Here is a 15,819-nt window from a genome sequence, read left to right as displayed (position 1 = left end):
GGGTGCGGGGTGCGGGATGCGGGGGGATCCCTGTCAGATCCCCATGCTGCGGGATCCAGGGGGCTCGGAGTGCGGGATCTGGGGTATCCCTGTCAGATCCCCAGGGTGCGGAATGTGGGGGTATCCCTGTCAGATCCCGGGATGCGGGATGCGGGGTATCCCTGTCAGATCCCGGGGTGCGGGATGCAGGGGGTCCCACTCAGACCTCCGGGCGTGTGGGATGCGGCGGGTCCCCCAGGATGCCCGGGGGTGCGGGAGTCGTGCCGGGCGGCCAGGCCAGCCCGGTGCCGGACTACATCTCCCGGCAGGGCCGGCGGCGGGGCCGTGCGGGCGGGGCTCTGCGCGTCACTCCCCGCCGCCCCGGCCCGTCCCTCCGCCGAGCCGGAGCCGGAGCTAGTGCGTCCTGCCGGGCGGTGCCCCCCGTGTCCCCCTGCACCCGGCGCGGCGCCCATGACCGCCCCGTCGGGGCACTGACCGCGCCCGGCCCCGCACGGTAAGCCCGGGGCGGGGGGGACATGACACAGCAGCGGCCAGGGGGGAATAAGCTGGTGGAAGGTGGGGGGGCGCATCCCGGCTTTTGTCTCCCTTGGAAAGACCCGAGCCCCGCGGGGATGGGGGTCGCGCTGCGGATGCAGCTGGTGATGGGCAGGTCTCGGTGTTGGGGGTGCCCGAGCGGCCTCGTCCCGGGGGGGTCCCCCCCGCTCGCTGACAGTCCGTGCGTGGACGTGGAGCCCCCCCGGGATGTGCCCCTTCCAGCGGGAGCAGCGGGGCTGGGCTGGGCTGGGCTGTGCTCCGCTGTGCTCCCGGCCTCTGGAAGCTTCCCGGCCGCTCCGTTAGGCTGGCGAAGGGCAGGACTGGCCTCCCCGCTCCCGCCCCGGCGAGCCCCCCGTGGGCAGAAAGCGAGGGACCCCATCTTGTTCCCATCGCCGTCCCCGTCGCGGCAAAGCCGGCGGCGGATCCCGCACGGCGGCATCCGCAGGCACAGAGGTACCACCTGAGCATCTTCGTGGGGGGATATCCTCGGTGGGATGCCCGCTACTGGGTGGTCCGGGGCTGGGAGCATCTCCCACCTCCCAGGAGGAGCTTTCCCTGTCCTTGGCGCAGGGCTGAGTTTGGGTGCAGTGGGCGAGGGTTCACCGGAGACCCGATTTTGTTGTTATTTTATGGTTATGGTTTTCCTGCAGAGTCACTCTGGCTGCACGTGGTCGCGGGGGCCATGGGTGACAGTAGGGGACAACAGATGGTGTGGCAGAGGAGCAGCCGGTGGTCGCAAGGTGCTTTTGGCCACAGCTGTCCACAGCAATGCTGAAGGGCTGGAGGCACAGCTGCTGGGTGTCACTGGAGTCACGGCGCCTCAAAACTCAGTCCGTGGAGGTGGTTTTCCATAGAAGGAGAGCAAGGTTCTCATATCCTGGGGCTCTTCATTATGTCAGGCTCCTCTGGAAAGGGTGAAACGCCCCCAGTGAGACCCCACGGGTGAGACCAAGATCAGACAGAAATACCACTAGTTTGGAAAGAGACAGGTGCTCTTTCCCAGCAAGATAAGGAGGGCTGCAGTGCCCCAGGACCTGGTTGCTTCTCCCACACGGGCCATTTCCATGTATCCATGTGTGCCACCTTTGTTCCACTAATCCACACTACTCTTTCTCCACCAAAATAAGACCAAGTGGTTTAATAGTCACTCCTCTCCAAAGTCTAGGAAGGCTTTTTGATGGTGGACCATCCTCTGAGCATCCAGATGCTGGCAGGAGGGTGCTGCATGGGATGGAAAGGGAAACATCCCACTCTGCTTGTGGCTTATGTTACCCTGACAAGCAGATATTCACACTTGGTCTCCAGTGAGTGGAAAAAGCCATTTAATTGTGTCCATCTACATTATTTTTCCCTGTGAGGACCATAAAGGCTTTTCTCTGCCTTGCTGAACCCCAAGTCCAAGAGCAAAACCTTGTGCTGCATTTTATTCCCTAAAGCCTTAGGTAAGATTTGTAGGCTGTGGTTTTCTTGCGTTAAGTGTGTTATCTTTGGCAGAGAGACAAGCAGTGTCTGTTTTGGGAAGCTCATGCTGTGCATTTCTTTTCATCATTTATAAGATCTCATGTTGCTTTCAAAGCAGAGGAGCAGCAGTTGGATGCTGCAGGTGAAGTTGATTTGAGGAAGTGACTTGTCTCAGGTGAGCTGGAGGGTAAAGCCCAGCACCCAGGAGCTCTCCAGCTGATGGAAGACTGTAGAAACTGTGGAGATGAACTAAACATCAGCTCTGCCTTTGACATGGGATCTGGGAGAAGAGTGGCTTGGCTGGGTTTGATACATTCATTCACACAGCTGAGTTGACCTCATCCACAAGTGGGATGGGAATGGTCTGTGGAGGGTTCCTGAGAGCCATGAAAAATAGTATGCAAGGCATGAAAACATACTTGATAGTTGTTAGTCCTTGATACAAACTGTGGAAGGGAAGATGACAAGGTGTTGAGCTTTATCTCCAGAAGTCTCTCCTGCAGCCTTTGATCTTGAATGAAAATAATACCATTTTTTCACTCTCTGAGCAACCTCACTTTGAGTTTAACTGCTCCATTGAGTTCACTCTATTGTGATCTCCTGGTGAGGACAAATTTTGCCATGTCAAATCTCCTTTCTCATTTTGTGTCTGTCTCTCCTGTTTCTCCTTGCAGCCATCCTTGCTGCTGCTTGGCCTTTTCCCAGCAGAAACAGTGTGAAATTGTGGTAGTTATCACTGTTGAGTTTTTGCCTGCAGGTCTCTGCAAAGCAGCAAGACCTGGACCTTATTTAATTTCATATCCATTCTGCTCAACTGAGTCTTTGGGGTCCCATGTATTTGTGAGGAGTTGTAGCTAAAAGTATAGCAAGACCCTGTGGTTTCTATGGAAGCTGGGGTCAGCAGTTGAGCTTTTCCACAAGCTGTTTGGGACACATTTAACATTCTGCCTGTCTATTTTGATGTAACAATTAAATATTGTTAGTGATTTCATTGTTCTTCAGTTTGGCAGAAGTCTAAAGACATTTACATTACTCACACCATTGTTAATTTTCAGAGTTAAAAGTTTGATGCTTTGTTTGGGGTAGCTCCTGGTCTTCATCAGTCTGGGGAAAGGACAATGAAAATCTTGGAAGCGTTGAAGCTTCTGGACAAATAATCTCCATAAATGCCTTGGGATGTTATTGTGAAACTCCCTGGAAAAGGGGCAGTTCTGCTACCTAAGTATAATTAACAGATTACTGAGTCATCTGAAATGAAGGACTACTCTAGCTAGCCAATAATTTTCTGTTTGTTTGAGACCCTGGCTATTTTATTTTAATTTATTTGTATACATCTGTGTGCATATATTTGTATGTATTCATTTACAACACAGATTCCTTCCTGGTGATCCTGAGAAAAATACATCTCCTGCTCAGTTCAGGCTGAAATGAGAACAACATTACATGTTGTTAAAACTTTTGTGTGTTAAAACATCAACTTTGCTGCTGAAAAGAGGTTTTATTTCTTTCACATCTGCTTTGAGTTGTGCCAAGGTTGCTCTTGGCTTACTGAATTCTGCATTGTCATTGTCTGTCTTCTGCAATGTAGAGATACCTCAACAGTGGCCAGAAACGGGGATGGTTTCTCTAGCATAGCTGGATTAAAGAAAATTTATAATGGAAAATAGTGAATTTGAGATCTTTGCTCTTTTGACTTAGCTTTTGGAGCCTACTTTGAGGCAGTCCATGGACCTCTGAGGCTTTGGGCATCACAGGCTGGCTAGGAGTAATCTTGTGCTTACTTCAGAAAAGCCACTGCTCGCCCCTTCTCTTCTACAGAGACAACCCTTGGCCTCCCTTGGCCTCCCCATCCTCCAGGCACGTAGCAGCTGTGGTCCAGGAGAAGAAGAACCTGGTTTCTTAGGTGGTAGGAGAACCTGTGGTGACAACCTGTAGTGACACAACTAAACTTCTGCCTCTGCTATCTCTGCAGAACCAAATCCTGCCACACCTGTCGGCCAGGAACCTGCCACAGGGGTATTTCGTAACGTGCAGACACTTATCGAGGGCGTCTCCTCTGTGCCAAACCAGCTCTGGCTCAGCTTCATCCTCTTCCCCAGCATGGCTCTGTCTATTTTGGGGTTAAGTAGTGGTGGTGCATTTCCAGCAGGATGAAGAGGGTTATGGGTAGGGTAACATGCCTGTGGTGGGGATGTCGCTGTGATGGGGAGCAGGGATGGACAACTGTGTGTGTGTGGTGTGCCCCATGCCCTGGTGCCATGTCATGCCTTGGTGACCTGAGAATGCATGTGGGTGTCCACAAGCTTCGTAATTCTCACCAGTGGTTTTAATTGGTGTGTTGGGTTTGTGTGACAAGGTTTTGGCAGCAGGTGGGCTACAGGGGTGGCTTCTGTGAGAAGCTCCTGGAAGGTTCCCCCATGTCCATCAGAGCCAATGCCACTGCTCCACGATGGAGCTGCTGCTGGCCAAGGCCAAGCCCATCAGAGATGGTAGTGACTACTTGGGCTTAAGGTATTTAAAATGGAAAAAAATTATTCTGAAGGGGTAATTGTGGCCAGAGAAGAGCAGAGTGAGAATATGAGAGGAACAGCTCTGCAAACACCAGGGGCAGTGCAGAAGGAGGGCCAGGACATGCTCCATGTGCCAGAGCTGAGGTTCCCCTGGGAGTCCGTGGTGCAGCCCATGGTGAGGCAGCTGTGCCCCTGCAGCCCAGGTGTGCAGAGATCCACCTGCAGCCCATGGAGGAGCCCACACTGGAGCAGGTGGATGCCTGAAGGAGGCTGTGAACCTGTGGGAACCTGTGCTGGATCAGGGTCCTGGTGGGACCTGTGGATCTGTGGAGAGAGGAGCCCACACGTGAGCAAGTTTCCTGGTAGGACTTGTGGCCCTGCAGGGGACCCACAGTGGAGCAGACTGTGCCTGAAGGACTGACCCCATGGAAAAGGACACCCATGGCACCAGTTCATGGAGAACTGTTGCCCATGGGATGGACTCATGTCAGAGAAGTTCATGATGAGTTGGCTCCTGTGGGAGGGACCCCAGGCTGGAGCAGGGGAAGGAGTCCAACTCCTCTCCCTGAGCAGTATCAGGAACAACCTGAGAAGAACTGACTGTATCCCCCATTCCCATGTACCTGTGCTGCTGTGGAGGAGGAGGGAGAGCCCAGGTGGCAGGGTGTTTTTAAGAGTTACTTTAATTCTCATTATCCTGCTCTGATTTTGTTAGTAATAAATTCAGTTAATATCCCCAAGTTTAGTCTATTTTGCTGGAGGCAGTGATTGGTGAGTGACCTCTCCCTGTCTTTATGTCAACCCATGAATCCTTTGTTATATTTTCTCTCCAGTGTCCAATTGCAGAGGGCAGTGATAGAGCACTTTTGGTGGGTGCTTGACATCCAGTCAGGGTCAACCCATTATAATTGGCCTTAATTCCACAACAAAAAAACCCAAACAAACCAAAACAAAAAAACAAACAAAAACCCCAAACTCCCAAAAACCCCACCAACCAACCTTCTCCCTCCCTCTGGAGTGGACTTGCCTTGCTGGGACTGGTTTGTACAGCCTCTGCCACCCTGGGAAGGCTTCACCACCACTGGAGCCCGCCTTGCACCAGAGCAGAAGCTACCAGGAGACACACCATCTTCCCCAGGCACCAGCGACAGGGAACCATTAACAGGGTTTGTAATTAATTTGGAAAATCCTGGAGGAGCTGTGTTGCTTGGTTGGTGTTCCCTGGGACTATGGGAGAAGCTTGGGAGGACCTGCTGCCAATCGTGTTGGGGAGCTGGCACAGGACACAGGTGGCTGGGTTGGCATGGAAAGTTCGCATGGAAAGGGTGGCTTGGCAGGCTGTGGCATGGGAGCAGCAGTCTGGGCCCCTGTGATCAGCTGTGCCATGACCTCTGTCAGGAATGGCACCCAGTCCACCCCCACACCAGCACTGGGACAGTCTGCTGCAAGGGCAAGCAGGGATAGGACAAGAGGGAGTGGCTTTGAGCTGAAAGATGGCGTATTTAGGCTGGATATAGGGAAGAAATTCTTGGCTGTGAGGGTGGTGAGGCCCTGGCACAGGTTGGGCAGAGAAGCTGTGGCTGCCCCATCGCTGCAAGTGTCCAAGGCCAGGTTGGATGGTGCTTGGAGCAACCTGGGCTAGTGGAAGGTGTCCCTGCCCATGGCAGGGGGTGGAATGAGATGACCTTAAGGTCCCTTCCAGTCTAAACCATTCTGTGATTCTGTATTTCTGTGCAATAATCAGGTGCAATCCCAAGTGGTTTATGTCATTTGATTGTTTCTCACAAGTCTGTCTTTGCTGGCACAGCACTTTCAAGCTAGAACAGAAATGCACTGCAGATGTGTCAGGGGTCACGGTCATCACCAGTGCTGAGCATCTCCTTTGGGAAGCCAAAGCTTTGCCACCAACATGGAGCCAATCATGGGTGGAACAGCCTTGGGCTGGGGCAGCTTTGCAGAGCTGGGCTCACCTGTGCCTGGGGCAGCTTTGCAGAGCTGGGCTCACCTGTGCCTGTGGCACTGAGCTGCTCCTTCTGCTGCGTGGTCCATGGAGACATCATTTTGGTGCCACCAGCTTCTGGAGGTGGCTTTGAAGGGTGTCAGTGTCTGTGAAAACACATTCAAATGTGTTTGCTCGTGGGGGATCCGACAGGAATAATCCTGGGATGAATTTTAAAGGATGTTTTTGTCCTACAGAAAGCATGTGCCTCTGGTCACTGGCAGGAGTGTGGTGTAACACAGGTCCAACCAAGGCAGCCCAAAGCAGGATCTGGCAATCATGGAATCATAGGATCATTAAAGTTGGAAAATACCTCCAAGATCACTGAATCAATCAATCAAAGATCACCATCAATCTGGAACTACCACCACGTTCACTACTAGATCATGTTGTCAAGTGCCATATCCACATTTTTGTACACTTCCAGGGGTGATGTCTCCACCACTACCCTGGGCAGCCCATTCCAAGGCCTGACCACCCTTTCAGTGTAGAAATTTTTCCTCATATCCAATATAAACCTCCACTGGTGCAACTCGAAACTGTTTCCTTTCATCATGTCACTGTTACCTGCGATAAAATCTGACACCCACCCACCTGTCTCTGCTGTCCTGTCAGGGAGTTGCAGAGAGCAAGGAGGCCCCTCATGAGCCTCCTTTTCTCCAGGCTAAAGTGCTGGTTTGTTTTTGGGTGCTGCATCTCCCTACATCACCCATCCAAAACCAAACCCCCTGGAGTGGAGGACTCCTGGGCGCCATGTCCAACTGCAGTGAAGCCAGAGGGGATTTTAATAATGTGTCAACAAAAATAGCATGTTGGATGTCTGGGCAAGAGAAGAAAAGAAAGCAGGAAGGGTTGTGGTTGTGCTGTGATTGTCAGCTGGTAGTTAATAACAGTGTTTTATGTTTAAGGTGGTGGTTGCTTTGCATGGTGAGAGGAGAGAGGGGTGTACACCTGCACCTGTGGGAAGTGCATTCCCTTAAATCAGGGCATCTTGTTGATCTGAGGAATGTGTCTTTCTCACCTTGGAGGCATCTTGGATTGCATTTTTTTCCCTGGCTTGAGAAGCCAGGCTGGTGACCCTAAAACTTGCAGCAATGATTTTTGCAGCTGGAGGTTTTACAGCAGGACCTGGAGGCTCAGGTGGTGCTTTTGGAAGTTATTTCTTTGTTTTTCTTGCCATGTGCATGTTTCATCATTGTGACCGAGTATATGAATTAGGTGGAGTTTTCAGAGTCCGTGGAACCTCACCATGGTGGCTACAGAGGCCTCTAAATGAAGAGGAGGCCTCGGATGTGGATGAAGAGGTGCAGGGGTCCAGCTGTGATAAGGTGATGGATGGCTCTCTCTGACAGCTTTTTCCCCTTCTTTTGGAATCAGCAGTTTCTCGTGTCCTGACGGCAGCTCTGCAATGAAACACACATTTCTGGAAAGCTCTTCTGGTGAATGCTGAGTTTTCCATCCCTCCCTGCATCCCAGCTCTGTCCATCCCTGTGCTGTCCTGATGCAGGGAGAGGAGGAATTTTTCCTGCCTTTGCAGATGCTTGGAGCAGCATCAGTGGTGAGCAGGATATCATAGCCCTCTGGAGTGCTTGGTTCTCAGCAGAGCTGCAGCATCCCTCCCTGCCAGGATGCTCTTAGTGCCAAGATTCACCCCAGGGTTCTGGTCCCTCCCCCTCCCTCCTGGATTTCAGAGCATCTGCAGAGCACACATTGTTTTTCTCAGAATGGATTCTAAGAGAGACTATTTGGTTGGTGCTTTTTTTAGTATATATATTTTCATTACACAGAGTGAGAGATTTATTTATCATCTCCAAGCTTTGAAGCTTCTCCCCTGTTTCTGTGCTTGGGTTTTTGTGTGTTTTGGGGTTTTTGTTTGTTTGGGTTTTTTTTAATTAACAGAAATGAGGCTTATGCACTCAGACTGGCTGTCACTCGCTATTGCTCCGGAAGCTTTTTTAACCCACGGACTAATTTCAGACAAATTTGACAAAGGAGGGCACATCTTTAAGATAACAACTTACAGGCTGTAAGAAAAAGGGTGGAAAAGGGAAATGCAAATTTCCTCTTGCCTCCAAGGAGAGGCTGCATCAATTGTGAGCTAAATATTATCTGTCTGGGTGCAAGTGGGTCGATTAACTCATAAGTACCTTTAGCAACACAGTACATTTTCTTTAAGGAAATGAACCAAATCATCTTGAATGTGAGGAAGGAGAAGCTGACTGTAGGGATGCTACCAGGGAGGGCAAGTTGGGATGATGCTAGATGACTTTTAAAGGTCTTTTCCTACCCAAACTATTCTATTCTGTGCTGCCACTGTTGTCCCCAGATTTTGTACTTGTGTGTGACCACTGAGCTTGCAGTGAAAAGCTGGTGGCTGAATTCTCTTTAGAGTCTTCTGCCTGTACAGGTATCCTGCAGTTCAAAAGGGTTTTGCAGCCTTGATCTTATTCTTGCCCTGTACCTGCTGTGATGGATAATCAGGTATTACACTGTTACTGCTCCTGACAGTGATGTTCATGTGTAACCACGGAGAAGCTCACACGGAGTGTGTGTGCACTGGGGAGTGGGTAAAACCTCTCCCCAGCCTGCCCAGACTCACTGCAGTTTCCCATCAAGGCTGAGGTCATGACTGGCACCATCACCTGGAGATGATGAGGTAACAGTGGTCGCTTTTTGGCATCGTTCATGGCCTGTGAACTTGCCTTGGAGCTGGAGCTGCTGTTAAAAGTGATTAGTGAGTCTCCAGTTCCCAAAGGAGCCAGGGATGATGCTCTCTTCCTGCTCCAGTTACAGCTGCAGCACGAGGCTGCCTTTTCTGTCCCTTCCCCTGCTGCTGTCACTATATGCACTTTGATTTTTTTTTTTAACTGGGGATTCTCTTCCTTTTTTGTCAGCTTGGAGAGTGATTTTCCTTACGTTCTTCTCTATTTAAGGCTGTGGGGGAGGAAGTGACTCAGCCTTTCCCTTGCTCTGATTTGCACAGTCATTCCTTGCTGGCTTTGCTGAGGTTTTCCTTGGGCACCTCCAGTTTACGCTCGCTCCATTCAGCAGGAGCTGCCTCTCTCCCTGCCACACGTTTCAGCAGGGAAGGACACGGTGGGGAAGGATGAGCCATCAGCAGGAGCTTTCCCTGTGCCAGGAGGAGAGTAAAGCAGCAAGAAGAGCATCCTGCCAGACCCATGGCAGCTCCAGGTCTCCCGTCTGCTCCTCCTCCATACGGACATCTGTGGAGGAAGGTCTGGCCAAATGAAAATTTGAGGGATAACCTGGTCATAATAATAAAAAAATGATGACATTTGATGTCATGGACTAACCTGGGAGAGGGGTGACTCTGGCAATGCTCCTGGCACTGCTGAAGGATGCCCAGGCACTGATGGGAGAGGTGAATGTGGATGATGGATGAATGGTGACGCTGGCTCCATGCAGGACTGCTGCCAGCTCGCCTTTCACGGCAGAGCTGGACTGGCTGCTAAATACCAGGGAGGACACATTGCTTGATCTCTACAGGTCATTCAGGCACTGCTGCTCAGCAAGGGAGTCACTAAATCATCTGCCATTCTGATACCAGGCATTTGGTGTGCCATGTTTTACAGAAAAAAACCCAAGTGCATTAGTTTTCAGGTTAATTATTCTTCTACCCTGGAAGCCAGCACAGCTGACCTGCAAGCTCTGCTTCTCTCTGAAGGAGAGAAAATATGGAGGATCAAAATAAAAAGCAAGATGAAACTGCCAAGTGCCCTAGAATCTTCTATCTCACCTCCAAAATCCAGATACCCAAACCAGGGCAGCAATTTTGATCTGTTCAAGGAATTCCAGGGTGCACCACTTAACTCCTTCATTTTATAAAATTATTTGAGTAGGAATGATCTTTGTATCAAAATATTCTCTTGAATTTTATCTCCTCTCAGATTATCACTTTCAGGAGTAATAATTTTTATGTGGTGAGTTACCTGTTGAAAATTGATGGAATCTGGTAGCACTGAGGATTTGAGCTGTTGAGATGAACCTTCATCATGACGCTGTTGTGACACAGACTTGAGAAAAACTGGAAAACCAGGCTTTTTGGCATGGCAGATGGTGGTCTCAGGTCATGGAATCAGTGCCAGCAGGGCCTTTAATAGGTTGCTAGGGCTAGACCAAACTTCTGCTTGACTCTCTAAGGTCCTAAGCATCTCTAAGGTATCTCCAAGTGAATAGGGCTACCTAGGAGTTCTCATATTGAACAGCCTAATGCTGGTAGCATTGAGTGCTCCAAAACAGGGCCTTGACTAGCCCAAAATCTTGGAGTAAGGAACACAGAGCTCACGGTCCAGTTCTGTCTGACCATTCTTGGGATCCCTGTTGAATCACCCCTGTTCAGTTCAGCCAGGTTTAGTAGTCTTGCAGGAGGCAGGTTTCACCTGCCCCTTGCATTATGTGCTTTCCCAAGGAGCTGTTCGCCATGGAAAAGTGCATGGAGGAGGCTTTTTCCTGGTGGTGAGAGCTATAAATACACAACAGAAAAAGCTGGTTGGAAAGATGAAGGAGACACTTTGGAAGAAAATCATTTCTTTGGCTTGGTAGCCAACGGATACTGTGGTACACTGATGGTTATGTTGGGGTTTAAGCTGGCTATAGAAGTAAATATAAACTGAGAATTTCCAGGTATTTTTACAAGAAAACCCAGAAAACTTAGACAATTGTTTCTCGTAATGCCCATGTCAAATCACACTTCTCCTTCCTCAAGTCCCTTGGTCCTTGCCCTGGGCCACCCCATTGTAGCAGGTGCAATGTGGATACCTGAGAAGATCACTTTGTCTTTTCTGTCCATTTCTGGCTGTTGTGAGATCATACAGGCATTGAAATCAAATTCTATGCATTAAGCTTGTGTCTTGATGAGGTGATGGCTGATGTGAAAAAAATTGTAATTGAGGAGTTGTGGGAGATTAGCAGCCAAGATGAGGTGGTGCTGGGAAACCTGAAGATGATCATCACCTAGAAATACTTCAGTAGCCCAGCTTGAGTTTGACTTGTTTGTATTCAATTTTGTTTCTTCTCTTTTAAGTAATCCAGCCACATCATGAACCTTTTGAGGCAGTGTAGTGGTTGTGAAGTATCCAGTGGTGTGACTCTTGGATCTGGGATCTGTCTAAGTGGATATCAAAGCATGGGTCTGTTGGCAAGTCCTTCCCTTCTTAATGCATCTGACATTCTCCATGTGCCTACAAGTGTTCCACAGAGATTGGCTGGGAGTGTCAGCCAGCAAAGCCTTCCTCTGCTTCTCTGCATGGGCTAATAAGCTTCAGGCTGTATTTTGCCACTTATTTCCATTATTCTGTCTGTTTATCCAGTAGGCAAATCCATTATGTGCTTCCAGCTACTGTCTTCTCAGGTTTCTTCTGCATCATCTGGTGCCATGACTGAAAAGCTCTACCCTTGTCCTTGCAGCATCTACGCTCTGCTCAGGCTGTATTAGCACTCGTCTGAGCACCTCTGTCTATTGATTAAAGCATTAGGAGGAATGTCAGCTTGGAAGGAATGGGTTTGGGCAGCCAATTATTGTAACAAAATAGCAGTGAACTTTGATTAAAAGTACATGAGAAACTGTAGCCTTTGTTTCTTAGTGTGCTGGAGGCAGGTCCGAGTACGTCACCAAATGAGAGCACTGGTCAAGAAGTTAATGAAGGGAATTTGGAGGCTCAACATGCATGTTGTGTATGAGGTCTTTTGCATGACCTAGGAGTATGGAAAAATACTTGTGGGCATTTAAGGGGGGTCTTCTGGTTTTTGGCTAGTGAAGTGTACTGAGTGCAGAAACTTCATGATTGCATGAAGCAGGTAGAGGACAGCTGAGTCTGTAGGATGTTCTTCTTGAGTGAAGATTGGGTTTAGCTTTGATCAGTCAGTCAAGTGAAGTACTTGGGTCCTGAAGGACTTAATGTATTCATAGAATTATACAATACTGGAATGGTTTGGGTTGGAAGGGACCTTGAAGATAATCCTCATTTCCACCCCTGCCATGGGCAGGGACACCTTCCACCAGCCCAGGTTGCTCCAAGCCCCATCCAACCTGGCCTTGGACACTTGCAGGGATGGGGCTGCCAGAGCTTCTCTGTCCAACCTATCCCAGGACCTACCCACCCTCACATTCAGCAATTCCTTCCCAATATCCCATCAAACCCTGCCCTCTGGCACTGGGAAGCCATTTCCCTTGTCCTGTCCCTCCCTGACTTGTCCCCAGTCCCTCTCCAGCTCTCCTGGAGCCCCTTTAGGCCCTGGCAGGGGCTCTCAGGTGTCCCTGGAGCCTTCTCTTCTCCAGGTGAGTGCCCCCAGGTCTCCCAGCCTGGCTCCAGAGCGGAGGGGCTCCAGCCTTCAGAGCATCTCTGTGGCCTCCTCTGGACTTTCTCCACATCCTTGTGCTGTTGTTCCCCAGGGCTGGAGGCAGCTCTGCAGGTGGGGTCTCACCTGAGGGGGCAGAGCTTGGAGTACTCAGCAGTTGGCTGGTGGGAGAAGCTTGCTGGTATCAATACAGCTGTGTGAGCTGGAAGTGTGTGTATTTAGAAGAGCATCTCATGCTGTTTGTTGTTGTTTGGATTGCTCAGGGGATCTGTTGTGGATTGTAGTGGCAGGTGGGGGTATGGGTGAAAAAGAAAAAGATGTGGAGACTCCACTAAAGGAGCATCTGCCTCCTTCTGTTAAGAAAAGTAAGCGTCTTTTGGAAGGTGGAAATTTGATTCAGATCAAGTGCCTGCAGGGTGACCCAAAAGCTCAAGGAACTGGTTTCTGTGTTTTAGGATGGAGATCGAGCCCCAGTGTTTGATGGCCAGATCAAAGGTAGGGAGATGATGATACAGGTGAGGAGGAAGAGCAAGGAGAAGGTCAGGGCAGTGAGCACATCCTCCTTTTTGGTCTGCCTTTCCTGTTTGCTCGTTTTGATGTCAGGCATCTGGGTGTGAGCTCAGTTTGACCCCTGCTCTGGGGCAGTAGCTGAGGCTCTTTTAAGTCCTTGAGCCCTGAGGCTGCCAGGGTGAACAGAACTGATGGCAAACCATCCAGGAAGGGAGAGATGGGTGATAAAAAGCTTCTGGCTCCCTTTATACAGGGAAAAGGGCATTCATATGCTGTCAGCACTCCCTACATGGGACCATCCTCTTTGCCTTCTGGAGCAGAAGGCTTTAGTCTCTGTGAATGCCGTGCACATGAGCTCACAGCAGCCTATTTCTTCTCCTAAAGGTCAGGCTGGACTTCCAGGCCACTTGCTGCTGTGAAGAAGTTTCTTTTGCTTTTGATTAAGCTGGAAGTAAGACTTTGTGGCTTTGTCCTAGAAGTTTGGGCTGAAGGAAGGTCTCCCTAGGTGAGATCCTGGAGTTAATTCTGGATTGAAGGTCCTGAAGGTCCTGTCATCCAGCCCACTGTTCAACAGAAAGCTTCTACACAGACTCCTGGATGGTCCTGTGCAGGGCCAGGAGTTGAATTCCATCATCCTTGTGGATCCCCTCCTGCTCAGCATATCCTGTGATTCTGTGGTTCTGTGAAACCTGCCTGCTCAGGGTTTCGTCCAGCTGAGTCTTGATGCTGTTTCTGAGGATGGAGACCACACACCCCTTGGGGTCACTTGCTGAGTTCTGAACCATGGCTGAAAGTGAAGGAATTTTCTAATATCCCATCAGAGTTGCCCATGCTGCACCTACCAATCCTCAGACCCAGAGCTGAGTTGCTGCTGCAGTTTTCTGCTGGGACAGGAGAGCTTTTTGCTCCTGTTTTTTTCCATGCCCCTGGCATTTTGCTGTGGGGGTTCTCAGCTCCTTGGGGCCATCACCACTTTCTAGCAAGGCAGCAGCATGTGTGTGACTGTGTGTGCTGAGAAGGCTTATCGCCAACTGACCTAATTATTGTAATCTCGCGCTTCCCTAGATAGTACAGGTTTCCTTGGCTCTCCAGAGGCTTCCTGGGTTTTTCCAAGCTGCTGTTTGATTTATTGTCTGTCTTTTAATAATGTCATTTGTTCGCTCAGTGTGGGTAGAAGACCCTGAGAATGAATTTTGTAGCCAGATAGAGTGTAATGCTTGTGAAAGGCCTTTTCTGCTCCAGTGGCCATCCCGCTGGGTTTGGTGGTCCCAGCCTGCCAGACTTTCCAGGCAGGCCCCCTGCATGCATTTCCCTCATCACAATTCCCTGCTTTTCCCTCTGCTCTGATTGTACACATGCATCCTCTTTACTGCAGAAATCCTCTGGCTGCCAAACTTAATGGGTGAAAACTGTGCAGTGAGTGACACTTTATGCCCCTGCTCATGGGTGTGGAGTTCTTGCCAATCCTGGTTTTTTTATTGCCTATTTCATTTCTTGTGTTGCCTGTCCCATTTTGTTGTTGTCTATCCCATTTTTTTGTTACCTATCCCACTTTTTGGTTGCCTATCCCATTTTTTGGTCCCCTGTTCCTTTTTATTGTTGTTATTCCCCATCCCATTTTTATCGTTGTTCTTTATCCCATTTTGGTTGTTGTTCTTTTTACCATTCGTTGTCTCCCTATCCCATTTTTTTCTGTTTCCCTATCATGCTTTTTTATTCTCTATCCCATTTTTATTTCCTTCTGCTCCCCCTGCTTCACATTCCCCTTTCCCTACCTGCCTCCTTTTCCTGTTCATAGTGGGTTTATTTGGCTACAGATACAGGCCAGGTGCCTTTTAGAGATGCCAAATTCTTTTTTTTTCCATCAAGACAGAGATTTGCAGTATGTTAACAGGATTTAACACACAATTCAACATTAGCAAAATAAAGCCTAGGGGAGTAAAAACAAACAAACAAAAAAATCCAACCCCACAACAAAACGTAGCAACTTGGGGTGAGTTCCCTCCATTCATACACTTAATTTTCTTCCTGGAAATTGTGGTTGGGATTTATCCCTGTGCTGTCTGAAAGCCCCCATGGTGCCTGTCAGGCAGAGAATAACCTGATGCAATGTGGTGTCTCCTTGCAGGAACAGGGCTTACTGCTAAGCTTCCCAGTTAAACCACCTGATGGGATCAGCAGAGGTTAGCAGCACCACAGGGTCTTGGTGGCAGAGGGTTTGGAAAACAACAAGTCAGCAGCATTATCCTGAAAACGTGTTTTGTTCTGTTTTTTTAATCCACTTGTCCTGTGCAAGATCCAGTTTGACCTGAAAGGGAGTGGGAGGCGTTGTTGGAGCAGCTCTGTCAGCACTGGGGTTTCTGCAGCCCTGGGTGTTATCTTGTGCAGGGCCTGATAGTCTCTGGAGAGTAAATATTTTCTTCTGGGGCAGAACAGCTGATGGAGGAGTTGGGAACAAGCCAAAGCAGAGGCACTGCTGGGAGGATA

The 15,819-nt window shown here is 49.6% G+C and overlaps 1 protein-coding gene across 3 annotated transcripts in view; it reads left to right on the top strand.

Moving 5' to 3' along the window:
• Positions 1–377: 377 nt before the first annotated feature.
• Positions 378–15,819, top strand: part of CTIF (cap binding complex dependent translation initiation factor) — a 150,609-nt gene continuing 135,167 nt past the window's right edge. For all 3 annotated transcript variants that reach the window (XM_071580923.1, XM_071580922.1, XM_071580921.1), the window contains exon 1: positions 378–493. The gene's annotated coding sequence lies outside the window, so the exon portion shown is untranslated. The remainder of the gene's footprint in view (positions 494–15,819) is intronic.

Source organism: Pithys albifrons, chromosome Z (assembly GCF_047495875.1).
Source record: "Pithys albifrons albifrons isolate INPA30051 chromosome Z, PitAlb_v1, whole genome shotgun sequence".
Classification (NCBI taxonomy): Eukaryota; Metazoa; Chordata; class Aves; order Passeriformes; family Thamnophilidae; genus Pithys; species Pithys albifrons.
This window is presented reverse-complemented; position numbering and strand designations above follow the sequence as displayed.